The 25,142-nt window shown below is 45.6% G+C and overlaps 1 pseudogene; it reads right to left on the reverse strand.

Moving 5' to 3' along the window:
- Nucleotides 1-24,752, reverse strand: part of LOC115650597 — a 31,600-nt pseudogene extending 6,848 nt beyond the window's left edge.
- Nucleotides 24,753-25,142: the final 390 nt, after the last annotated feature.

Below are 25,142 nucleotides of genomic sequence, written 5' to 3' on the forward strand. Positions count from 1 at the left end.
ACTCACCAGTTTCATGCTTCCTCCTTAAATCCCATTGTTGTTACAAGCTATTTTGACTGTTCTTAGTTTCCCCTCCTCTCCCTGCCACACAATAGCACAGTACCTGTCCAAAATGATTTAACCCAGAGGTGACACATCAGAGAACCTCAATTACTGTAGATGACAGATTTGGGAGTTTTGTGCCCCTACTCAACACACAGACATACACACATACACATTGATGGAGTGATGGGGGTCTCCCTCCTGTAAAATGACAAAAATCAAAAGAAAGCGTACGACCTTCTGTTTCAGCTATTAGGACCTTTAACTTACATGGTTGTTGTTTACTAGAATCATGCTACAGAATAGCATGGACAGAGCTCATACTTCCAGCAGGGTCTCTCAGGAAGTAACCAATGATGAGGGTCTTTCACCTCTTTTTCTACTGAACAACCCAACCAGAGAAGAAGAGGGAAATTTGCTTCAGATGTTGCTGGTAACCCAAGAGAGCGAACCCTTCTCTCTTCCATGTGCCTTTGACCTTGCTACTTGTCATTTCATACCTACTCCACCTTAAGGACTGTTTTTGTAGCTTCAGGGCCACTTACATAGTTCCTGCATTCTGGATCCTCTCACAGTGGGCAGTCCATTGTCATGCAGAATCCACAGTTCTATTGCAGATATCTCCCAAATGAAGATAGGTGCTGGTATTTTCAGCCTGGGCCCACACCTATCCTGATCTTCATTTGGGAGATATCTGCAATAGAACTGTGGATTCTGCATGGCAACCGTCATTTGTGAGGGGACTTTCCCCAATGACCTGAGGCCTAAAGACTGCTCACTGAGAGAGGATGGGCTCCATCAACTGCATCCATAATGCAGAAACTGTGTAAGGGTAGTTGACATGAAACCCACACTTCAGAGAAACCATTGTTTGTTTAAAAATAGAGAACTAGCCAGTGCTCACACACCTTTCATTCTCTTATGCTAGTTGCTTTCTTGCCCAGAGGCCATAGCTACACTTACAGTTCTGCAGCGCTGGTAGTTACAGCTATGTTCGTACAGCTGTGTAGGGCCAGCGCTGCAGTGTGGCCACACTGACAGCTACCAGCGCTGCAGTGTGGCCACATTTGCAGCATTTGCAGCGCTGTTGGGAGTGGTGCATTGTGGGCAGCTATCCCAGCATTCAAGTGGCTGCAACGTGCTTTTCAAAAGAGGGAGGTGGGGTGGAATGTGACAGGGGGCGTTGGTGAGACAGAGAGAATGGATTTTTGGAGCTGACACTGTTCTCAGCTCCCTGCCTTGCAAGTTCTAAGGACTGGAAGACACACAGTGCCTACCTTCAATCATTTTAAAAGTTCTGACCCCTTCCCCCACCCCTCTCTCATTCACTAAATGCAAATTATGCACTCCTAAATAGCCGTCAGACCAGATAAGCATCTGCTCAACATGGACTTCCCCCTCCCCCTCTGCTGTGTGAGCGTGCTGTTTCTCTCTTTAAGCAAACAGCTGTGAACATTCCAAAGTAATTCCCCTGCCTGCCTCCGCTCGCTCAGCAAACAGGAGCTGTGTTTGTTTTTTAAATAAGCAGTTTGGCTGAACTCCGAGCTCCCCTTTTCTTCCGGTTTGTTGTGGACAGGAATTCTGGGATACCTCCTTATACCCCGGAGGTCAATAAAAGTGCTGGTAAGGTCCACACTTGCTGACCAGCGCTGGATCACCAGCGCTGGAATCGCTACACCCGAGGCTCGACCGGGTGTACAGCCAGCGCTGCAACCAGGGAGTTGCAGCGCTGGCCGTGCTTTGCAAGTGTGGCCACATCCTAAGTTGCAGCGCTGTAACCCCCTCACCAGCGCTGCAACTCTCTAGTGTAGCCATGGCCTAAGTTAAAGAAATAAGATGAGTTTATTCAGCTAGATGCAAATTCAAAGTTTGGCCCAGTGACCCTTACCTGAGAAACACAGACAGCTTTTACATTTCTGTCAGAACAGAATCCATCTAACATCAGAGCATTACAGTTTCCCCAGGCCCAATGCCCCTCATACTACTTCTACTGCTAAGGATACACCTGGAGTCCTCCAAGCACTCAGAGAGGAGTCAAGGTGAGAGTGCAAGAATTGAGGCTGGTGTAACTTTCCACTTCCTCCATTCCCCTCAGCATGTCGGCTCAACCGGCTTAGACTCCCTTCGCTCTCACTCACACTCAGATCAATTTAACAACATGGAAACTACACCCCCTTTGATTCACTTCTGAATGTGGCTCAGTGAATCCATCTGAGTGCAAGGGTGTTGAATTGATCACAGTAGCCCTCCCATTACTTGAACTTATGCATCTTTACGCCTTCTCTGGCTCCTCGGCCAGCTCAGATCAGCTCAGACTCCCTTACACAATTGGAGAGTAGGTGAAAATGGGTCTACAGGCGTCTCCATCTAAGGAATTCTGAGTGTGAAGACTGACTAAGGGCAGCAGAGCCACACAGCCTTCCATAGTGGGGTTACTGTAATATCCTCTTTGTGCTTCTGCCAGGACCCATGATCTTTGTCATTTTCACTCTGTTGATCACACTTGGAGAAAATGCTTTAAACCTGTGTGCCATGTATAATGGGGGATGGGAAGTGCTAGTACATGGTACAGGCTCTTTACTCCTCCCTCCACACACATAAGTCTGAACCCAGGTCATTGATTAGTAATTTCGTTTCTTTACATAAAGAATTTCTCCATGGTAACAACAGGATTGTGTATCTCGGTGCTAGGACCAAGGTTCTACCCCACTTGCTTCCTATGCTGCCTCCTCACCTTTCTCTCAATAACACAGTAACTCCTCACTTAACCTTGTCCCAGTCAACATTGTTAAGCTATTAGAGAACATGTTTGTTTGAAGTTGTGCAATGCTCCCTTATAATGTCATTTGGCTACATGCTTTGTCCACTTCTTGCAGGATTCTCTGGAAGAGCAGCCCCTCCTCATGGGGATTAGAACCAGGGGAGCCATCATCTCCCCCTCATGAGCTCCCCTAAATCCCCTGTAAGGTATGTGGCTTGGCAGCTGCAAAGCAACAGTTAGGTGGCCTTCCCCTCACTGCCCTACTGTTCTTGCCCTGCCCTGCCCTCTGCCTTGAAGCTGCTCCCAGGAGCCTCCTGCTTTCTGGGGGAGGAGGGGAGGCATGCTGATATCAGGATGCCCCCCTGCTCCTGCCCCCTGCTCTGTACCCCTCGCCACAAAGCAGAGGAGGTGGACAGGGCTCTGGGACAGGAGGAGGAAGCTTGCTGGAAGCAGCAGCTGCCTGTCTGAATTTGCTGATCTGCAAAGTACTTGTAGTGGAGTCAGCCTACTTAACGGGGCAATGCACGTGTCTCTCTCTCACTCTTGCACGCATCACCCAGCACTTTTGAAAGTCAGCATGTATGCAGTGGTGCATGTGCTATCAGGAGAAGGGAGGGGTGCACTCCAGCTGGATAGCTTGGGCTCATCATCATGTTCAGTTTTTGCAGGGAAGTGTTTCCAGACACTGCCCTGCATCTATTGTGTTTCCTTCCTCGTGCCTAAGTCCATGCTGCCTTGCAGAGTGTGAGGCTACATTAATAACTGTGTGTTAACCCTTAAGGGCTCAGATGAGTAGCAACAAGGTATTCCCTGGGAAATATTCCATCCTTTCATTCCATCACCTCATCCAAGCTTCACAAGCATTCATGGCTATGTACAGTATTAAACTGTTTGCTCAAAATTGTTTAAAACTTTTGCATTGTGTATATAATGTCTTTAGTCTGTTGAAAAAAAATTCCGTAGAACCTAACCCCCCCACATATACATGAATTCTTATGGGAAAATTGGATTCACTTAACATCATTTTGCATAAAGTCACATTTTTCAGGAACATAATTACAACTTTAAGTGAGGAGTTACTGCAGATTCTTTGAATGGTTGTGCTGGTGCTGTATATTTGGCCTGAAGCTGCATGTATGAGCAGCTGAGGAGGTCAAGTTCTTCCAAGTAACATTTATTTTATTTGCTCAATTATTTATTTTTACTGATGATTCTGGAGAAGGGTGGTGTGTTTTCCATCCCAGCCTGTTTGGGGAAGTGGGAGCCACTGGACATGGCAGCCATGTTATTTCTCTGTCAAGCACCAAGGAAGAGACATCGGTTCATAGCAATTCAGGAGTAATTAATCTACAAAGGTAAAATTTTAAATTGTAACTAATTGTGAAAGCTGCCCTTGTTGTGTCTCTGGAGAGAACCTGTTATTGTCTCACAGAACCCAAATGTGGTATGAGTGTGGTACCTAAGACAGGGGAAAGGGCTGGAAGAGAGTGGCATGAGTGAGAGAGAGAGATACAGTTGGTTACCCCACATCTATTTGCAAATTTGGGTCAAATTTGGTGAATCATTTTGTCCAAATAAAAAGTCTGTGTGTGTGTGTGGGGAGACTCAAAGAAGTTGAATCAATTCATTTTGTAATATTTGACTCAAAACAATACTTTTTTTCCATTTTTTTACTGGGGGGATGGAGGGGGCGGTATTTTTTGGCTTAGCCTCCAAACTGAAAAATAATTTATTCATTCAGCTCCAACAGTGGAAGTTTTGGAAACACATCATTGGCCCCAAATCACACAGAACTGACATCCATTCACTCACATTCCTCATCTCCCCTCCCCCTCCCCCATTTTCTTTTCTTTCCCATTCGCTATTGGCAAGGAACCAGACTTTACCACATCCTAATGGCACTGTGGATTTGAACACTGATCTTAAGTGGCACTTAACCTCTTTCTCTGGGATTTTTAATCAACTAAAGAGCTCCATAATCACTTATAGCTGCCTGGCATTATTGCTGAACAATGAATTGGACCTGCAGAGCTAAATGGACTTTCCAGTGCTACCAACATCTGAGAGAGCAGCTGCTGCCTGGAGAGATGGGCAGGCTGAGAAAGAAGGTGAAGGACCAAGTACCTGGGCTGCTCCCATGGACAGTCGCCAGCTAATGACTATTCTTGCTGAACTGATTTTCCTTTTGTCCTGTCTAGTTGTCAGGCTTTGTCCCAGGGTTAATTCTTGTAATAGTGGTAAAGGATTTTAATGAAGGAGGGTTATTCTAATCAAACTGTAAAAATCTGTTAGGGCAGGTCTGTGCCGCTGCAGAGCTTAAGTGAAGATGCTTCTATGCCAAAGAGAGAGTGCTGGGAGAGGCAGTAGCTCTATTGAAGGGAGAAGCTCTCCTGTCAAGATAGGACTGTCTACTGGGGGGAGGAAGGGTGAAGGGGAGGAGTTAGACCAGTATAACTGCTTTGCTCAGGTTGTGGATTTTTCATAGCCCTGAGCAATGTCATTATGCAGATATTGATTTGTAGTGCAGCCCTGGCCTTATAAATGATGTTTTCATTCACACTTAGGGCATGTCTACACTTACCTCTGGAGCGATTGATCCAGCGGGGGTTGATTTATCACGTCTAGTGAAGACATAATAAATTGACCACCGAGCGCTCTCCCGTTGACTCCAGTACTCCACCAAAGTGAGAAGCATATGCGAAGTCGATGGGGGAGCATCAGCAGTTGACCTACCACAGTGAAGACACTGCACTAAGTAGCTCTAAGTACGTCGACTTCAGCTACACTATTCTGTAGCTGAAGTTGTGTAACTTAGACCAACTTTGCTCGCCCCCCGCACCCCGCAGTGTAGACCAGGCCTTAGTCAGTAAAATAAACAGAGCAGAGTAAAATTCACTGCAGTTCACTGCAATTACAGAACGTGAAGAGTCATTATGTGATCCAACTTCTTAACCAGTAAAATATAATAAACCTGCATTACAATGAGTCTATTTACCACTTTTTGGGAGATAGTAGATGTTTTTCAAAGGTTGTTGATAAACTCAGAGCAGGGCTGTGATCCTAGCAGAAAGAGCTAAAATCACAATAGTACAAGGTTCACAACACAAACTAAAGGAAACCAGCAGTTACCTACTTTATTTTCTGCAGTTTGCAGTTGGGATGTTCCAGTCCCTCACACAGCAGCTGCATGCCTAAATCTCTCAGTTTGTTATACCCCAGCTCCAGCACTGTCAGGTTCTGGCTGGTTCTGAGAACAGAGGAGAGATCCCCACAACAAGCAGCTGTCAGAACACAACCCCACAACCTGCAGGACACACAAACACAGAGAGGAAAATGATCATTTGTTTCTCCCTGATTTTATGAGATTCCCTTATTGTTATCTACATGTTAGTGTCTGTCTAGGAAGAGATATGAGGTATCAAACAATTACAGCCCTTACTCAATGGGGATCACATCCTGAAATAAGTCTTTCCCAAACCACCTCTTAATGGCCTTCAAACAACTCCTTAACCTCACTATGTTCATCATCAGACGTAAACTCCCCACATACCAGGACCCACCAACTCAAAGAGGCACCAGATGCTACTATGACGACAGATGTAAAACCTGCAGACATATCTCCACTGCTACAATGCTTAATACCTCCCACAACACACCTTTCAAGATCCATGGGTCCTCTACATGCCTATCACAACATGTGGTGTACCTCATCCAGTGAACTAAATGCCCCAACAACTAATGTCTGCTTTTACTCATATAATCACTACACTCTCAAAAGAACTCTCACAGAAAAATGGTAAAAGACAAAAGCCCTATACCATCAATGGGTTAATATATTTCACAAAATGATCACTCCACATCTAACTTTTCAGTCCTTGTCCTCAAAAGAAATCTGCACAACACTTTATAAAGATGAGTCTGGGAGCTTAAATTCATCACTTTGCTAGACACTAGGAAAACATGGTCTTAATAAAGACACTGGATTTATGGCTCATTACGACACTCTGTAACCTGCTAATCCCCAGCGACAGAAGAGGTGTTAATGGGCCTCTTCATCTTGAATGGTCTTAGTATACATGTTAACTGCTGATGCTAAACAATCTGTTTAACCTCGTGTTTAGCTGTGACTTAGGCTATGCCTAAACTGGCAATTGAGTGAACTTTTGACATTTACTGGTGCGAAACCTGCCTCCCCCAAAAGAAAAGTTTTTCCACAGGAAGTGGCCATGTGAACAGCGTGTTGTCAGCACGAGCGCTTTCCTGTCAACAACGCGAACGCTGCTCATTGTGGGTGGAAGTATTTTGTTGTAAAAAGTACCGACAAACAGTGGTTACACTGGTCAACTTTTAGTGACACAGCCATGTTGACACAGCAATGTCACTAAAAACTGTGTAGTGTACACAAAGCTGCTAGCCCTGAAAAAGAGGTCTGTGTATCAGTGGTGCCCGACCTTATTATAGAGGAAGGCCACATAAACCTAAGCACAGCCTGAAAGAGGGAACCTCAGCCAGGAGCCAATAGCCCAAGGCTTAGCCCTTGGGAGGCTGAGGCAGCCTCAGCCACTGGCCACTCACGAACTGAGGCTCAGATTTGTCAACCACTGCTGCAGCTGAAGGAGCCTCAGAGGCAGCTGATAAGCCTGAGCCCCAGCCAGTAACCCGTGGGCCACATATACTGCTCTGGCAGGCCGTTTGTGGCCTGCAGGCCATAGGTTGAGCACCCCTAGTGTAGCTCAAAAACTTGTCTCTTTCACCAACACAAGTTGGTCCAATAAATAGTATTACCTCACCCACCTTGTCTCTTTAGGAAGGGACTGTTTATTCAGATGAGATCAGTCATAGGGCTCTAAGACGAGGTTGTGGGATTATCAACAAAGTGGATTCCTGTCCATGTGCCCCTGTTCTGTCAATTACAGGGGTTCCCAAGGGAACGTTCAGTTGAGCTGAAGGGAGGGGAGCAGAGTTTGGGTATTTGTAATGGGCTGCAGAATCCTAACAACAGACACTGAAGAACAGTTCAAACCTTTTCCCAGCGCTGGTACTCTGGTTCCTTTCTGCTTAGGCAAATGAAATCTAAAGCTTCTGTATCAGCTCCCCTGCCTCCCCCAAACCATTCTCCAGTGTCATGATGTGGGAGCCAAAACCCTTCCAAAGTGAAGGCCAGGGTACATAGCATTTCTTTCAGTCTCACACCCAGCAATGCGTAGAATATTATAGGCCTTCGGTGTCTGCCTTGAAAGAGAAGTAGAAATCTATTGAAATAGCAAAGGGAAGAGCCGGTCAGGGCCGGACTGTGGGCAGCTTCTATGTGCCAGCTAGCTAATAAGGGTATGGCTACATTTGGAATTTCAAAGCGCTGCCCCGGCAGCGCTGCAGGAGCGCTGCCGCGGTAGCGCTTTGAAGTGTGAGTGTAGTCAGAGCAGCAGCGCTGGGAGACAGCTTTCCCAGCGCTGCATGTAAACCACATCCTTTACGGGTGTAGCGTGCAGCGCTGGGAGCCCCGCTCCCAGCGCTGCCGCCCTGATTACACTGATGCTTTACAGCCCTGTATCTTGCAGCGCTCAAGGGGTGTTTTTTCACACCCCTGAGTGCGAAAGTTGCGGCGCTGTAAAGTGTGAGTGTAGCCATGGCCCAAGTTGCAGTCAGGAGGTGGGTATCAGGGTCAGGATCGGGCTGGTCATAGAGTATCAGGCAGTCAGAGTCCGGCAGTTTCAGGCAGCAAGCAAATAGCACAGTTGGGGTCAAGCCAGGTCAAGATATCAGGAAGTGAGGGTCAGGCATCAGGTTATAGGCAGCAAGCAAACAGCAGAGTTGGGGACAAACTAGGATCAGAAGCTGGAGTTTAGGGTCTACAACAAGCAAGGTCTGGAGTAGAAGCAAGAATACCGTCTACACTGTTCCTCAGACATCTCCCCATGATGGCTTCCTGGTTTAAATACTAACATCAGCCAATCAATGGCCCGTGAGGGGCTGCCAGTCGCAGACAGCTATGCAGTACTTCCTGCAAAGCCTAGCTTCTCAGGCCATGTCTACACAGTGAAGAAAACCCCACGGCTAGCCTTGGTCAGCTGACTCAGGCTTGCAGGGTTCCAACTCTAGGGCTGAAAACCCCTGTGGGCTGGAAGTGAAGCCCTTACTCTAGGACCCTGCAGGGATGGATTGGTCCCAGCATTCATGCTGCAGCCTGAGCATGAACGTCTTATTGAAGATTATGTCATGTGAGGAAACCTTCAGGAATTCATCCAACCAAAACTGGCAACCCTACTATGCAATTAAACATCTCTGCAGCATGAGCCCAGCAAACCTTAGTCAGCTGAAATGGGCCAGTCAGAGGTTTTTAATTGCAGTGTAGATATAACCACAGAATCCCCCAGCAGTAATCTAACCTAGCCTTCTAGTGGTGATATGTGAGCAACAGTGGCCCAGAACCCCCAAGTTCTAGTTTTGGAAGTTCTTACAGAGCCATCGCTATCCCCAAAAGGTTTAGTTTTTTTATGGTGAGTCCAACAATGGCACCTGCTCTCACCTGCCCTGTTTGTAAGTATAAAGACACACACCCACGTTCCCGTAAGGCTTCACTTTAAAGGGTATTTTTCCAAATCGGTGGTGTGATTGGCTGTGATCAGCTTCCTTCAACCCCAACTCTGGGAACTTCAAAGACAGTACCCATCGTGGCTGGGGCTGATTGGATAGCTCAGCTCAGATGAGGAAATTGAGAGCCTCTTTTGCTTTAATTAATTTCAAATTAATATTTCAAGGTGTCAAAAGTCATTCAAACAATCTATAAAGCAGGCAGTTAGCTGAAAGGGCTATTTCAAAACAAATGCATTTTATTAAGAATTGGTTTTTTTTTTGGGGGGGGGGAAATAAGAACATTGATTTACCAAATACCAATGGGCAGCAGATCTAGCTGCTGGTGTGGGCCTCACTTTACTTAAAATTTTCCATTTTTTAGGTTGGAGCATGTTGTGAGCCATTGACACAAGTGCTGGAGAGACCCTGAACTCTCAGCTTCTCCATGTCACTGCAGGGAGCAGATGACAGACACTAATCACACACCCTGTCAAGTGCTTTAAGTAAGGACCCCTGAACACACAGCCAAACGTTACTTACTCCAGTCTCTGCAGTTTGCAGTCAGGGTGCTTCAGTCCCTTGCACAGCACCTGCACTCCGGAATCTCCCAGATGATCAATACCCAGCTCCAGCTCTATCAGGCTCCCACTGATGATAACAGCAGCGAGATCCTCACAGCAAGCCCCTGTGAGAAGGAAATTCTTCAGCCTGCAGGAGAGAAAAAGGCAAAGAAGAGCAATCCTGATGTGAACGGGACTCCTCACAGCTCTTCTGACAGGTGGCCTCCCCACCACCCTCACTACTTGACCAATCAGCATTGAGAATGGCCCACAATTCCTACCCCAGGCCCTGTCCCAAATCCTCCCCCTTGGTCAATGAGAAACCAGTGTTGGGTGTGACATCCTGCCTAAGCCCCACTGCTTGCATTTCACCCTTGACCAATTTCTGTACCAAGAATGAATGAGACATTTCAAGCCCCTTCACTCTTCTCTGTCAGCGTTTTAAGTTAACTGCACCTTTGGCCCTCTCTGTGTTCTGCTCAAGGAAAACTACTCAGGCCTCTAGCTGTCACCTCTCTCTAGGCAGGAACCCACATCCCGTTCCCTTCTGACCAGGTGTGTAGGCTGTGGCAAAAAGCTGGCAGTTGCATTCTGATTATCCCCAGAATGTCTAAGTGCAGTCCCTGGGCTTTGCTTTCTCTCCAAAGCCTATGACTGTGACCTACCAGTGACCAACCGGCTCTCTCAAAGCAGATTTAAGGGCAAAAACAAAGAGAAAACAAAAAAATTAAGAGGATCTAAATGGTTTACGAGTAGCTGCTCCCACCCCTCATCAATCCTATAGAGACCCAGGCAGGTTCCAGTTTTCCAACCCTTCAGCAGGATGGGGTCTTGCATTGGATAAAAGGTTACATCTATTTGTTGTATCAAAAAGAAGATCCCCCTGTCAAGATAAACTCAGCCTTTTATTCTAAACTCTTATTTTGTCTCCCAGGCTCCTGAAAACAGATAATGCTAGTCACTGCCCCTTTCCCTAGGAAGTCAAGCCCCAAAAGGCTGGGTAGCTGTATAATCAGCTTTCTAATTTTGCATTCTTCACCCCTAGTGATTTCAGACTTCAGAGGGAGTTCTCCAAGTAAGCTGGCAAACCAGGGCTTCCGACAGCAGCCCAGAAACGTGCTGCAGGGAGGGGAGACTCCAGCTTGCTTGGCCAGCCAGGCCCTGGCCAGGAGTGGAGGAGGCAGGCTGCTGCTGCCTCCTGAGCCAGGATCATTCTCAGACAGCCACCATGCTGCACAGAGACAGCAACCCAGAGCTGCAACCCCCCTGCCCGTCCACACCCTGCCTGGGTCTGGCTGCTGGGGAGAGGGGCTGAGCAAGCCAGAAACATGCTGGGGGGAGCACAGTGGAAGGACAGACACAGCCCTATTAGGATATAGATATTCAGGCCTGTCTGTAAAGGCCTATACTTTAAGAATTTAGGTGTATTCTTATCACTTAGCTAGAAAGAATCAAAATCACTGTCTGCGTAAGGGCCTTTTCTTACTATGACAGTCTGAGGCCTGGTTCTTAGGCTAAGGCCTTCAGCTAAGCAGCAGAGGCCAGCCATAAACTGGGAAGTATATGGTCACATCCTCACATTCCAAACAAGTCACATTGAAATAAGGTGCTATTGGGCTGTTAGAAATACAATCTTGTCCTGATATTCCTATCACCTCCAGAGAAAGGGGAGAGCCTAGAAGATGTAAAAGGAAACTTAGTTTGACAGCATCCTGTCTGACAAGAACTCACTTATCAATAGCTGGGATGTGAAATCCTTGTTTCTGTATTGTTCTATCACTGTCATCTCAACTTCCCTATTGTTTGTCTGTATAATCTCCGTCTGGTTCTGTGATTGTTTCTGGCTGCTGTATAATTAATTTTGTAGAGTGTAAACTAATTAAGGTGGTGGGATATAATTGGTTAAATAACCATGTTACAGTATGTTAGGATGGTTAAATTTCAGTAAAATGATTGGTTAAGGTATAGCTAAGCAGAACTCAAGTTTTACTAGATACTCTGCAGTCAATCAGGAAGTAAGGGGGGAATGGGAACAGGGAATGAGAGTGGGAGAATTGGAATCATGTTTCACTAAGGGGGGAAGAATGGGAACAGGGAATGGGAACAGGAACACAGGCAAGGCTCTGAGCTGTCAGAATTGGGAAGGGGGACACTGAGGAAGGAAACTGGAATCATGCTTCCTGGAAGTTCACCCCAATAAACATTGAATTGTTTGCACCTTTGGACTTCGGATATTGCTGCTCTCTGTTCATGCGAGAAGGACCAGGGAAGTAAAAAGGTGAAGGAATAAGCCCGCTAATACTGCCCTTCCTGTGCAAGTAATTCTGTAGGGTGGGGTGAGTGCCATGGCCCCAGACTGGGCACAGGATGGGGGTGTCATAAACAGATAGCTAAGGGTTAACGTCTCTTTCACCTGGAAAGAAGTAATCTGAACCACCTGACCAGAGGACCAATCAGGAAACAAGACTTTTTCAAATCTGGGTGGAGGGTTTGTTGTGTGTGTGTCCTTTGTTCTTTGTCTTCTGCCTGAATCTCTCTCAGCTAGAGAAGGATTTTTTCTATTTCCTGCTTTCTAATCTTCTGTTTCCAAGTTGTGAGTACAATGTAGGTTTTTCTTTTGTATTTACATGTCTATAGTTGCTAAAGTGCTTTAAATTGTATTCTTTTTAAATAAGGCTGTTTATTCAATATTCTTTTAAGCAATTGACCCTGTATTTGTCACCTTAATACAGAGAGACCATTTGTATGTATTTTTCTTTCTTTTTATATAAAGCTTTCTTTTTAAGACCTGTTGGAGTTTTTCTTTAGTGGGGAGCTTCAGGGAATTGGGTCTGCAGCTCACCAGGGAATTGGTGAGAGGAAGAAATCAGGGGGAGGTCTGTGTGTGTTAGATTTACTAGTCTGACTTTGCATTCCCTCTGGGTGAAGAGGAAAGTGCTTTTGTTTCCAGGACTGGAATTACAGAGGGTGGACTCCCTCTGCTTAGATTCACGGAGGTTGCTTCTGTGTATCTCTCCAGGAGCACCTGGAGGGGGGAAGGGAAAAAATTTATTTCCCTTGGTTGTAAGACTCAAGGGTTGGGTCTTGGGGTCCCCAGGGAAGGGTTTCGGGGGGACCAGAGTGCCCCAAAACACTCTAATTTTTTGGGTGGTGGCAGCAGTACCATGTCCAAGCTGGTAACTAAGCTTGGAGGTTTTCATGCTAACCCCCATATTTTGGATGCTAAGGTCCAAATCTGGGACCAGGTTATATGACATGGTGGCAGCTGTGGGAGGTCCAAGCTGGTAACTAAGCTTGGAGGTTTTCATGCTAACCCCCATGTTTTGGACGCTAAGGTCCAAATCTGGGACCAGGTTATATGACATGGTGGCAGCGTTGGGAAAGATAGAATCCAAAAGCCAGTAGGAATATTATATTTTTCTTTTCTCTGCTAGTGGCTTTTTAGCAGAGAGAAACAGTTTGGTTTTAAAAGGGAACCAGAAAGAATTTTTTTTTCTGCTCTCTCTGGTAGTTTTTGGCTTGCATATTAAGCAAGGAACCATTAAGCTGTGACAAACAGGTCTTTTGTCACACAATAGCACTCCCATTGAGAGTCATTACCAGCACTATATACATGCAAATAAAGTGGTTTTTCTGGTTTACTTAACATTGAAAAGATTAGCTAAAGGAAGAAAGGGAAAAAGGCACTGTTGCTAGGCAGACCCCAGGAGACAACAGAGCCTGCAGTTCAAACAATAAACACCGGAGGGCACCCCAACACAAGAAAACAGGAACCATGCCTAACAAGACAAAAATGGAGGCCGAAGGACAAAGCAAAGAAGCAGAACACAGGCGACAACTAGAAAAAAAAGAAAAAAAGGTGGAGCTGAAAGAAAGAGAAAAACAAATCAAACAGGCAGCCCATAAAAAAAAACAAGATGCCAAAAATGCAGCCCACCACAAAAAACTAGAAGAAAAAGAGGTGGCCCACCGCCGAAACCTGGAAAAACAACAAAAAGAAAATAAAGAAAAGAAAAAACAGAGAAAACATAAACTGGACTTAGCGCAAGCTGAGCTGAATGTGCCAGCCAATCCTAACAACCCTTCGCCAATTATGGTTCCACATCCCAGAAAATTTCCCACCTACAAGGCAGGTGATGACACCGAGGCCTTCTTACATTCTGGACTTTGTAAGCAACCTACAAAGCACCCTCCGACACTCTTTAGCCCTTGCTACAGAAAACCTAAAGGATGCTCAGGAAGAGCAAAAGGCCTGGTATGACAGACATGCCAGAGAACGTTCCTTCAAGGTAGGAGACCAGGTTATGGTCTTGAAGGCGCAACAGGCCCATAAGATGGAAGCATCATGGTAAGGGCCATTCACGATCCAAGAGTGCCTGGGAACTGTGAACTACCTCATAGCATTTCCCAATTCCTCACTAAAGCCCAGAGTGTACCATGTTAATTCTCTCAAGCCTTTCTATTCCAAAGACTTACAGGTTTGTCAGTTTACAGTCCAGGGAGATGAGGCTGAGTGGCCTGACGGTGTCTACTACGAAGGGAAAAAAGACGGTGGCGTGGAAGAGGTGAACCTCTCAACCACCCTGGAACGTCTGCAGCGGTGACAAATCAAGGAGCTGTGCACTAGCTTCGCCCCATTGTTCTCAGCCACCCCAGGATGGACTGAACGGGCATACCACTCCATTGACACAGGTAATGCTCACCCCATTAGAACCCCACCCTACCGGGTGTCTCCTCATGCCCAAGCTGCTATAGAATGGCAGATCCAGAACATGCTACAGATGGGTATAATCCGCTCATCTACCAGTGCATGGGCATCTCCAGTGGTTCTGGTACCCAAACTAGATGGGGAAATACGCTTTTGCATGAACTACCGTAAGCTAAATGCGGTAACTCGTCTGGACAACTATCCAATGCCACGCACTGATGAGCTATTGGAAAAGTTGGGACGGGCCCAGTTCATCTCTACAATAGACTTAACCAAGGGGTACTGGCAAGTACCGCTAGATAAACCTGCCAAGGAGAGGTCAGCATTCGTCACCCATGCGGGGGTGTATGAATTTAATGTCCTTCCTTTCGGCCTTCGAAATGCACCCGCCACCTTCCAGAGGCTGGTAGATGGGTCTACTAGCAGGACTGGGAGAATTTGCAGTTGCCTACCTCAATGATGTGGCCATTTTTTCAGACTCCTGGCCCGAACACCTCCTACACCTGGAAAAGGTCTTTGAGCGCATCAGGCAGGCCGGACTAACTGTTAAGGCCAAAAAGTGTCAAATAGGCCAAAACAGAGTGACTTACCTGGGGCACCAGGTGGGTCGAGGAACCATAAACCCCCTACAGGCCAAGGTGGATGCTATCCAAAAGTGGCCTGTCCCAAGGTCAAAGAAACAGGTCCAATCCTTCTTAGGCTTGGCCAGATACTACAGGCGATTTGTACTACACTACAGCCAAATCGCTGCCCCACTGACCGACCTGACCAAAAAGACCCAGCCAAATGCAGTTAAGTGGACTAATGAGTGTCAAAAGGCCTTTACCCAACTTAAGGCAACGCTCATGTCTGACCCTGTGCTCAGGGCCCCGGACTTTGACAAGCCATTCCTAGTAACCACAGATGCATCTGAGTGTGGTATAGGAGCAGTGCTCATGCAGAAAGCAACAGATCACAACTTCCATCCTGTCGTGTTTCTCAGCAAGAAACTGTCTGAGAGGGAAAGTCACTGGTCAGTCAGTGAAAAGGAATGCTACGCCATTGTGTACGCCCTGGACAAGCTACGCCCATATGTTTGGGGATGGCGGTTCCAGCTACAAACTGACCAAGCTGCACTAAAGTGGCTTCATACTGCCAAGGAGAACAATAAAAAACTTCTTCGTTGGAGTTTAGCTCTCCAAGATTTTGATTTTAAGATTCAGCACATCTCAGGAGCTTATAACAAAGTAGCTGATGCACTCTCCCGTGAGAGTTTCCCAGAATTCAGTAGTTAAAAAGTGTTCTTAAAATGTAGAAGTCTGTTAGTTATATACTTAGGGGTATATGTAAAGGTGCATGTGTTGTATTAATCTGTTTATTTTAAAGTTCTAGAAGGAAATTGCCGCCAGTAAGCTTCCCCACTGTCTGCAATTTGGGGGGCGTGTCATAAACAGATAGCTAAGGATTAACGTCTCTTTCACCTGGAAAGGAATAATCTGAACCACCTGACCAGAGGACCAATCAGGAAACAGGATTTTTTTTAACTCTGGGTGGAGGGAATTGTGTGTCTGAGTTCTTTGTTTTCTGCCTGTATGCTCTCTCGGATGAGAAGTTTTTCTATTTCCTGCTTTCTAATCTTCTGTTTCCCAGTAGTGAGTACCAAAGATCAGATAAGGATTTATATGTTCTTTTGTATTTACATGTCTATAATTGCTGAAGTGCTTTGAATTGTATTCTTTTTGAATTAGGCTGTTTATTCATATTTCTTTTAAGCAATTGACCCTGTATTTGTCACCTTAATACAAAGAAACCATTTGTATGTATTTTTCTTTCTTTTTCTATAAAGCTTTCTTTTAAGACCTGTTGGAGTTTTTCTTTAGTGGGGAACTTCAGGGAATTGGGTCTGCAGCTCACCAGGGAATTGGTGGGAGGAAGAAGTCAGGGGGAGGTCTGTGTGTGTTAGATTTACTAGCCTGATTTTGCATTCCCTCTGGGTGAAGATGGAAGTGCTTTTGTTTCCAGGACTGGAATTACAGAGGGTGGACTCCCTCTGCTTAGATTCACGGAGGTTGCTTCTGTGTATCTCTCCAGGAGCACCTGGAGGGGGGAAGGGAAAAGTTTTATTTCCCTTTGTTGTGAGACTCAAGGGTTTGGGTCTTGGGGTCCCCAGGGAAGGGTTTCGGGGGGACCAGAGTGCCCCAAAAACACTCTAATTTTTTGGGTGGTGGCAGCAGTACCATGTCCAAGCTGGTAACTAAGCTTGGAGGTTTTTCATGCTAACCCCCATATTTTGGACGCTAAGGTCCAAATCTGTGGGTCCATTGCCCCCCACTGCCTCTCCTGTTTTCTCTGAACTTAACCATACACTCAGGGTGACCAGATGGCCCGATTTTATAGGGGGAGTCCCAATTTTTGGGTCTTTTTCTTATATAGGCTCCTATTACCCTACCTCACCCCCTTCCCGATTTTTCACACTTGCTGTCTGGTTACCCTACATACACCAGACAAGGCTGGCATTTCCCTAAGTGAAATTGTTTTTACTATGTCTCACCATTGCAGCTCCTCTACTGGCCAACTGCCTGCCAGTGTTATTAAGCAGAATTAGCTAAACCTGCTATTTCAGCCTGTCACCAACTAGACAAAGTGTTTCTGCAGCTCCACAGCATCTGGTTCATGTGGGGATTGACACATTGACACCCCATCAAGCAGCCCCCCTGTGTTATGCAATAGTATTGCCATCCTAACCACACTGACAAAAGCTTCTTTTGAACCACTCAGTTAATGGTAGCTTCATTTGCTTATATGGAAGATTAATTTCCTATTTACAATGACTGTAGCTCTCAGCGTGAGGAGTTTCAGGCTCTCATGACTGATCCACTTTACAAATATTACAAAGTTAAGTGTTAGGATGTAGATATTCAGGCCTGTCTGCAAAGGCCTATGCTTTAAGAATTTAAGTGTATTCTTATCACTTAGCTAGTTATAGAGGTACAAAACAAAAATCAAAATAATTTTGCCTGTTTATAGGCCTTCTCTCACTATGATAGTCTAAGGCCCTGTTCTTAGGCTAAGGCCTTTGGCTGAACCGCAGGGGCAGCCATAAGCTGGGAAGCGAACGGTCACATCCTCACCAGTCACACTGAAGTAAGGCAGTTTTGGGCTGTTGAAAATGTGATCCAATCTATCACCTCCAGAGAAAGGGAAGAGACTAAAAGACTTAAAGAAAACTTAAAAAATGACAAAGAGTCCTGTGGCACCTTATAGACTAACAGACGTATTGGAGCATAAGGTTTTCATGGATAAATACCCACTTCGTCGGATGAAAAATTAGTTTGATAGCATCCTGTGTGGCAAGAACTCACTTATCAATAGCTGGGGTGTGAAATCTTCATTTCTTTGTTGTATCACCGTAGTTCTCACTTCCCTATTGTTTGTCTGTATAATCTCCGTCTGTTTCTGCGACTATTTCTGGCTGCTGTATAATTAATTTTGTTGGGTGTAAACCAAATAAGGTTGTGGGATATAATTAGTTAAATAATCATATTACAGTATGTTAGGATTGGTTAATTAAATTTCAGTGAAATGTTTGGTATAGCTAAGCAGAACTCAAGTTTTACTAGATAGTCTGCAGTCAATCAGGAAGTGGGGGGCAGGAACTGGAATCATGTTTTGCTAAGTGGGCGGAATGGGAACAGGGAATGGGGACAGGGACACAGCCAAGGCTCTGTGGTGTCAAAGCTGGGAAGTGGGACATGGAGGAAGGAAACTGGAATCATGCTTGCTGTAAGTTCACCCCAATAAACATCAAATTGTTTGCACCTTTGGACTTCGGATATTGCTGCTTTCTGTTCATGTGAGAAGGAACAGGAAATGGGAGGGTGAAGGGATAAGCCCTCCAACACCTTCAACATCCTACTTGGGGCAAATTATAAAGCTCTTGGAAACTCCAGCCAACCTTTTGTTTCATTTGACATCAGTTTCATTGGATAAAGTTGTTCCCAGGAGCTCCCATCCTGAAGAAGTTGTGTTTGTTTCCTAGATGTCCCTTACTTAATGGAGGCCAAAGCTTTCTTCCTGGCTGAAGGTTTTTGGTTTTGGTGGGTTCTCTCTCTCTCTCTTTCTCTCTCTCTCTCTCTCTCTCGCACACACACACACACACACACACACACACACACACACACACACACACACACACACACACACACACACAGTTGCCATATCAGACTGATGAGTTATAATCTGATGGTTTCCTGTTGGGAGGCACCTTACTCCTCATTATACATTTTAAAAATGTCCCCTACCATTGTTGGTGTGGGCCTTGGTTGTTACTGCTCATTGCAACCAAGGGGCTGAAGCAGCGTGAAGTTGCTCCCAGATTGGTGAGAGGCAGAAGGCCTAGAGCAGTGGGTGGGCGGGTGCATTTGGGATGGCATGATCCCAAAAGCAGTCATCATCATGCCACTGTGACTGAAGCACAGTAGCAGAGATGGCATCATGAAAGCGGCATTTGCAATGGGGAAGGTCCCTGTGGGGAAGCCATTAGCAGTGTGTACCTGAGCCAACAGACAATACAGCCACACAGATGGCTGATGGATATTTGTAGGATTCTGTCATTGTATCTGCCGGCATACACTCCATAATAGCATAAGTGAGTAATCAGATGGCACTATTACAGCTAGTCTTATAAATCCTGTTTATCTGAACATACTGGCTTGTAGATCATGGAAGAACTGGTATGGTGTTAGCCACGGTACAATTCTTTTTGAAAGCTAAGGCATTACATTAGCAAAAAAAATTTCACTGCCTGAGTCTCTGAGATTAAATAATTTCTTAGGTGCGCAGCTGCTGCCTACAGTATATACAGACTATATTTCAGGGAAGTTCTATGGCCTGTGTTATACAGGAGGTCAGAGTAGATGACCACAGTGCTCCCTTCTGGCTTTGGACTCTATGAATCCATACATGGTCAATACAGCAGCCATGGTACAGAGAGCTGCACAGCTGTAGCGTTGCTGGGATAACAGCAGTAACAGGAGGGTTTTTAAAAGGAAAAAAAAAGTTTCTTACTTTAGTTTCTTTAATTTACAGTTTGGTTCCTTCAGCGCTCGACAGAACAGGTAAATATCCGAATGATTTGACTCATCCTGATGTAGTTCCCTAGAAAGAGAAGAATAGAAAATGTCTATGTTGCTTTCTGGAGATAGATTTTAATTCTGTTTCCTGAATGTGGTAATATCCTCTTGGGTGGCGGGATCATACGCTGCAACTGAGTTACTCCACTGTTTCTGTTCATTGTCATTTCTCCAGACAAATAACATCTTTTACCAAAAGATGGATCGTAAATCCAGGGGGTGGGATCCCCAAGGGGCACTTGGCCAGAGTGCTGCAGCACCTAACTTCTACATGCCCTGCTGCCTAGTGGAATTCACAACCTCAAGTTAGGTGCCCAGGCTCCCTGTACAACGCATGGGGAACGTTAAATGCCAAAAGAATGGGATCCACAAAAGCCACTGAGCAGCGAGCCACCTAAACTAGCCAAAAGGAAATTTTGAGGAAAGGGGTGAGGCCTTAGCCTCACCCTACCGCATCAAGGAATTAGGTGCTTTCTTCCAATTGTGATTCACAGCTGTGAACCCTCTCCTGGAGCCAGGTGCCTAGGCTGGGCCAGATCTTTTTCACACAAAACATGGCTGGAGGCAATGGTGATTGTGCCCCCTTACAACCTTTCACCTAGTGGTGAGAGCACTCACCTGGGAGGGACAAGACCTGGTTCCAGTCCCTGCTCCCAAGATTATTTACACAGAGTGGAACAGCTTCAACAGGAGAGATTGAGACGGTCCCACCTCAGGCTGGCCTGGTGGATCGGGTGCACTCCTGAGGGGTGGGAGATGTGGATTCCAGCCCCCTCAGGCAGAGGAGGGAATTGAACCTGGGACTCCTACACCCCAGGTGTACTAACCACGAAGATAAAGGGGACCACCGTAAGCTCTATGTGAGGCGTGATTTATTAGGCATGTTCTTAGCAGGGCCGGTGCTTCCATTTAGGCGACCTAGGTGGTTGGCTAGGGCTCCAGGATTTGGGATGGCGGAAGACTGCTCCGGTGGACCTCCCGCAGGCGTCCCTGCGGACAGTCCACTGGTCTCACAGCTCCGGTGGAGCATCCGCAGGCACGCCTGTGGCAGGTCCACTGGAGCCGCGGGACCAGCGGACCGTCAGCAGGAACGCCTGTGGGAGGTCCACCAGAGCCGCGGGACTGGCAAGCCAGCCCTGCGCCTAGTGCGCCAAAATCCCTTGTGCCGCTCCTGGTTCTTAGATGGCCTCTGACTATACAACTGGATCTGACCCTGCAGTCTATATTGCCGAGGAACGTACCTTTGGTGAATCCTGCTGGGGCCCAGGCAAGCAGTAGGTGCTGAGCTGCTCTGCGGTCTCAAGTCTGAGGCAGCTGTGTGCATGCCAAGAGGCAGCAATTTGGGCACCAGGGAGATTTTACTAAGGAAAACAGGTGCCTCTGGAGTTTAGGCACGTATAGGCTTAGGCAGCAGCTGTGCGGAGGTTTTGTGTGTCTGAATTTTGGACGTAGGCATCTAAATTGACCCTTTTGTGAATCCTGCCCAAAAAGTCAAAGAGAACAGGTTCTATGAAGTGTAACACTTTCCTGTTCAGACAATTTGTGAAAAAGGTAACTTTCACTGAGAACTATTTTTTATTTTCTGCCCAGCTCTAATAAACAGGTCTTTGTAAACGCATCACTGCAGAGGTCCTCAAACTTGGCGTCTGACCCCTGTGGGGGGCGGTGTCACAAAGCTATTATGTGGGGGCCTGGAGGGCTGGTGGACTAGTGGTGGAGAACTTAGTTTTCGGCCCCCTGCTTGATTGAGGAGCGTCAGTCTTTAAGGCACAGAGCTAGTCTCTTGAGTGTATTTCGAAATGAAATAAGGAACTGAAGTGGGGTGAAGCAACTGACAATGCAATTTGTCAACAGCAGCACACACAATAGTATGGGGAAGATATTTCTTTTCTGCCATCAAGCTAAAACATGTTTTATTAATTGGTTCTCTCCTGATTCTGGCACCCTCTCCAAGTGCCCCATCTCTGTTTCAGTGGGATAGGACTCTGCAGGTGCAAATCCCCTTCCTTACCCAGAAAGTGGGCGTTTTCTGGGGTGTGTGACCTGAGTAAGAAGGATCACTGCTCCAGGGGTGAGAGGCCTATGGGGATAGCAGAGGAGAAGATTGTTAATCTCTCAAAAGAGGGAGAGAGCCTCAGGTGAAGGAAAGGGTAAGTGTGTTGTGGAAGCAGGGAAAGAAAGAGAGGGTTTAAATGCAGCTATTTAAGTGTCAGAGACAGAGCAACTGTTCTGTCAAGTCTTAGCCTAATATCACGAGACCTGTAGAAGCAGGGCTCACGTCAAAAGCGAGTGGAAAACAGCAGAATAGTCAGTGTGACTTAGCCTTGAGTTAACTATGTTTGAGAAGAGAAAGTGAGAAAATACCGGAACAGATAGCATATAGCCAAATAAAATGCAGATGTCAGTAATTAATGCACGTTACAAAGAGGTCTAAAAGCTTGTGTGATTTTGCTTGTACTTTGGAGAAACTGAGGCAGAGATGCTCTCTGTCAGCTGTGTTCTTCCCTTGCAATTGCATGTCCTGAATAAAGCTGTCTCTGATTTTGTTGCTTCCAACTTGAGAGTGTAGTTCATTTCTTTCACAGTGTGAGGTTGTGTGGTTTTGTTTTAGCTGTGTCCTCTCCCCCCTTGTGCTCACTGGTAACTTGGATTTTTATGACCCCTTTTGAGTTGTGCCCTAGAGGTCATGTGACAGGATGCTAGCTGTAGCACCCTGGCCACAGAAGTTGCTGCAGTGCCGGGAAAACTGCAGGCTTAACTGAAGCCAATTAACCCGTTTCTGTTGTTGGAGATTACTGACACTTGGATGACAAGTGCTGGGATTGATCAGGCAGTTGGCTCAGTATTTGGAAGGGGCAGGAAGTGACAGGAAGAGCTCAGAGGGTGAGCCTGGGAGAGGGGAGAACGCTGTGTGGAAATCCCCTCCTGCTGTACGCCTGTGGGATGTGAAAATTAAACGCCCACGTGGCGAAAGGGCAACAACACATGTGTGTTTGTGGCCAGGAGACCACGAGAACAGGTTAGGCAGCAGTACCCCAGGGTAGGAGAAGGTTTGCCCTGTGACAGGTCACCATTTAGGCTGCCAAATTCAACAGCGGCATCCCTTTGCTGACCAATTTAGGGTGACTTCCTGCCTTCTTGGAGCAGCGCCATCCCCTGCCTCCTTAGATACAGGAGGCAGCAGCACTCACAAGCATCAGCCCAGCAAAGGAGACAGAGTCTCACCCCTTCATAATATCTTCTCCGTTTTACCGTTAAATAGCCACCTGATCCTGCATCCTGAACAACTTTGTCTGCTGTCATCTTCCATTTTTTAACTACCTTCTCCCTCAATAATTTCTCTACCTATGAAATTATGTAGGTGTTTTTGGAGTTTGGGCAATACTTACAGACACTGCTGCTTGGGTGGCCTTGGGAAATCCTTGTTCGGGTCTTCAGATCCAAAGAGGCACAGATTTAGATTAAGTGTCTCCAGTTTACAACAGTTTTTTAGACAGAATGAAAGAGCCACTTGATCCATTTTGCTAAAATTGTATTCAGCTAAATTGAGCTCAGTGAAATGATTCAGCGCGCTTTGCACAAAACTCTGTTCCTGAATTTCGTACAAGCAGTGAAACTCCTCAAGCAGGTAAATCATCTCAGCACTTTTCAAGGGTGATAACTCCTCATCAGACTTCCAAGACAAGGATGATATTTTCAGTTTGTTTTTAATCCATTTTAGTAAATCTGGTTTTATTTTGGATGAAATTTTGCATTTAATCTTTTTGTTGATGGCCTCCATTGTCTCTGTATTTAAGAGACCAAACAGGAATCGCACTGTTAACGTTAAATAATTTCTAGATTTTCCATAGTTTTCTAACAATTTTTTCACATCGTTGACAGCAGTTTCTGACTCCTCCACCATTGTATCTTCTTTCTCCAATACATAAAATAAAGCTGCAAAAAACTCTTGAAGACTCAAGTGAATGAAGCTGTAAACACACTCTGTGTCATTATATTTTAGAAAAACATTTTCATTCAGAAAGAGAGAGTCAGACATATCTAAGCCATGCTTCTTGATTCTTCTTCCTCAAACAGTATTTTCTGCCTCCAGATTCCATCTGCAGCCAAGGAGCAAAGTCCCTTCCAGTTAACTTGTATCTGCTGCTTTGAATTGCTGCTGTGACCCTTTAATAGGCTGAAAACATAGAGCATGTACATACCAGTGATTCTTTCTGAATCTTGTGCAAGATCTTTACCTTCTTCCATCTGTTGATTCAGAACCGTGCAGATGATCCAACACACTATGGGAACAAAGCACATGGTGAAGAGCATTTCATTCTCTTTTACAAAATTAAAGGCTTTTCTTGTTTTTTCTTCATTCTTGAAGAACTTGTAGAAATATTCCTCCCTCTCAGCTTCAGTAAATCCCAGTATTTCTGCATACCATTCACCTTGCAAATACTGCTGGAGTTCCTCCAGAGCTGTTGGTCTTGTCGTGACTATTAAGTAGGATTTGGAAAGAACTTTTTTCCTAAATAAACTGCTCAGTATCATTGCTGCTGACTGCTTCTCAAAGGGATCAGAGCACAGATTACTTTCTGACTGTGCAAATGAAAATCTCAGTTCATCAAAACCATCAATTATGAACAGGAGTTTCTCTGGATTCCTCAAAATCTTATCAACTGGTGCATTTTGATCAGGACAATTCTTCAAAGTCAAATCAGCAACACTTCCCTGCTCAATGCCAGAGTTAATTTCCCTACAGTTTATGTAGAAGACATAATCAAACCTGCTCTGATAAAGTTCTCCAACTGCCCAGTCAAACATTATCTTTTTTGCTGTCATTGTTTTCCCAATCCCTGCAGCTCCCTGCAGCACAACGATTGGTGGTATTTGTCCATCCTTATCAGGGTCAAATAAACAGTTGATTGTAACAGAACTAGCTCGCTTAGTGATGATTTCTGCATGTCTGCGTCCTGAGTCCATTATTTCATGTTCTCGCTCCTTTTTGGAACGATGTTCCTTTACGATAATCAGCTTTGTGTACCTGCTATTTAGATTCACATTCTCACCAAGATGAGAGTTCATGTCTTTTATAACCTTGTACTGGTTTTGTATGTGTTCACTATACTTCAACCTGTAATCTAAGTTAATGACATAAAACATTAGATATATTGAATTAAAATTTCAGAGAAAATACTGTCATCACTACTCTTACAATAAAGCTATTTAAACAATACTGGTACCTTAAGTTCATATTGTATCTGTCGTCATAAAATGTCTCCAAATCAATTTACTATGGGCCTGATCCGACAATCTTCACTCATATCAGTAGTCTCATTGAAAGCAGGGGCGGCTCCAGGCCCCAGGAAGACAAGTGCGTGCTTGGGGTGGCATGCCGTGAG

The sequence above is a fragment of the Gopherus evgoodei genome, chromosome 4 (genome assembly GCF_007399415.2).
Source record: "Gopherus evgoodei ecotype Sinaloan lineage chromosome 4, rGopEvg1_v1.p, whole genome shotgun sequence".
NCBI lineage: Eukaryota > Metazoa > Chordata > Testudines > Testudinidae > Gopherus > Gopherus evgoodei.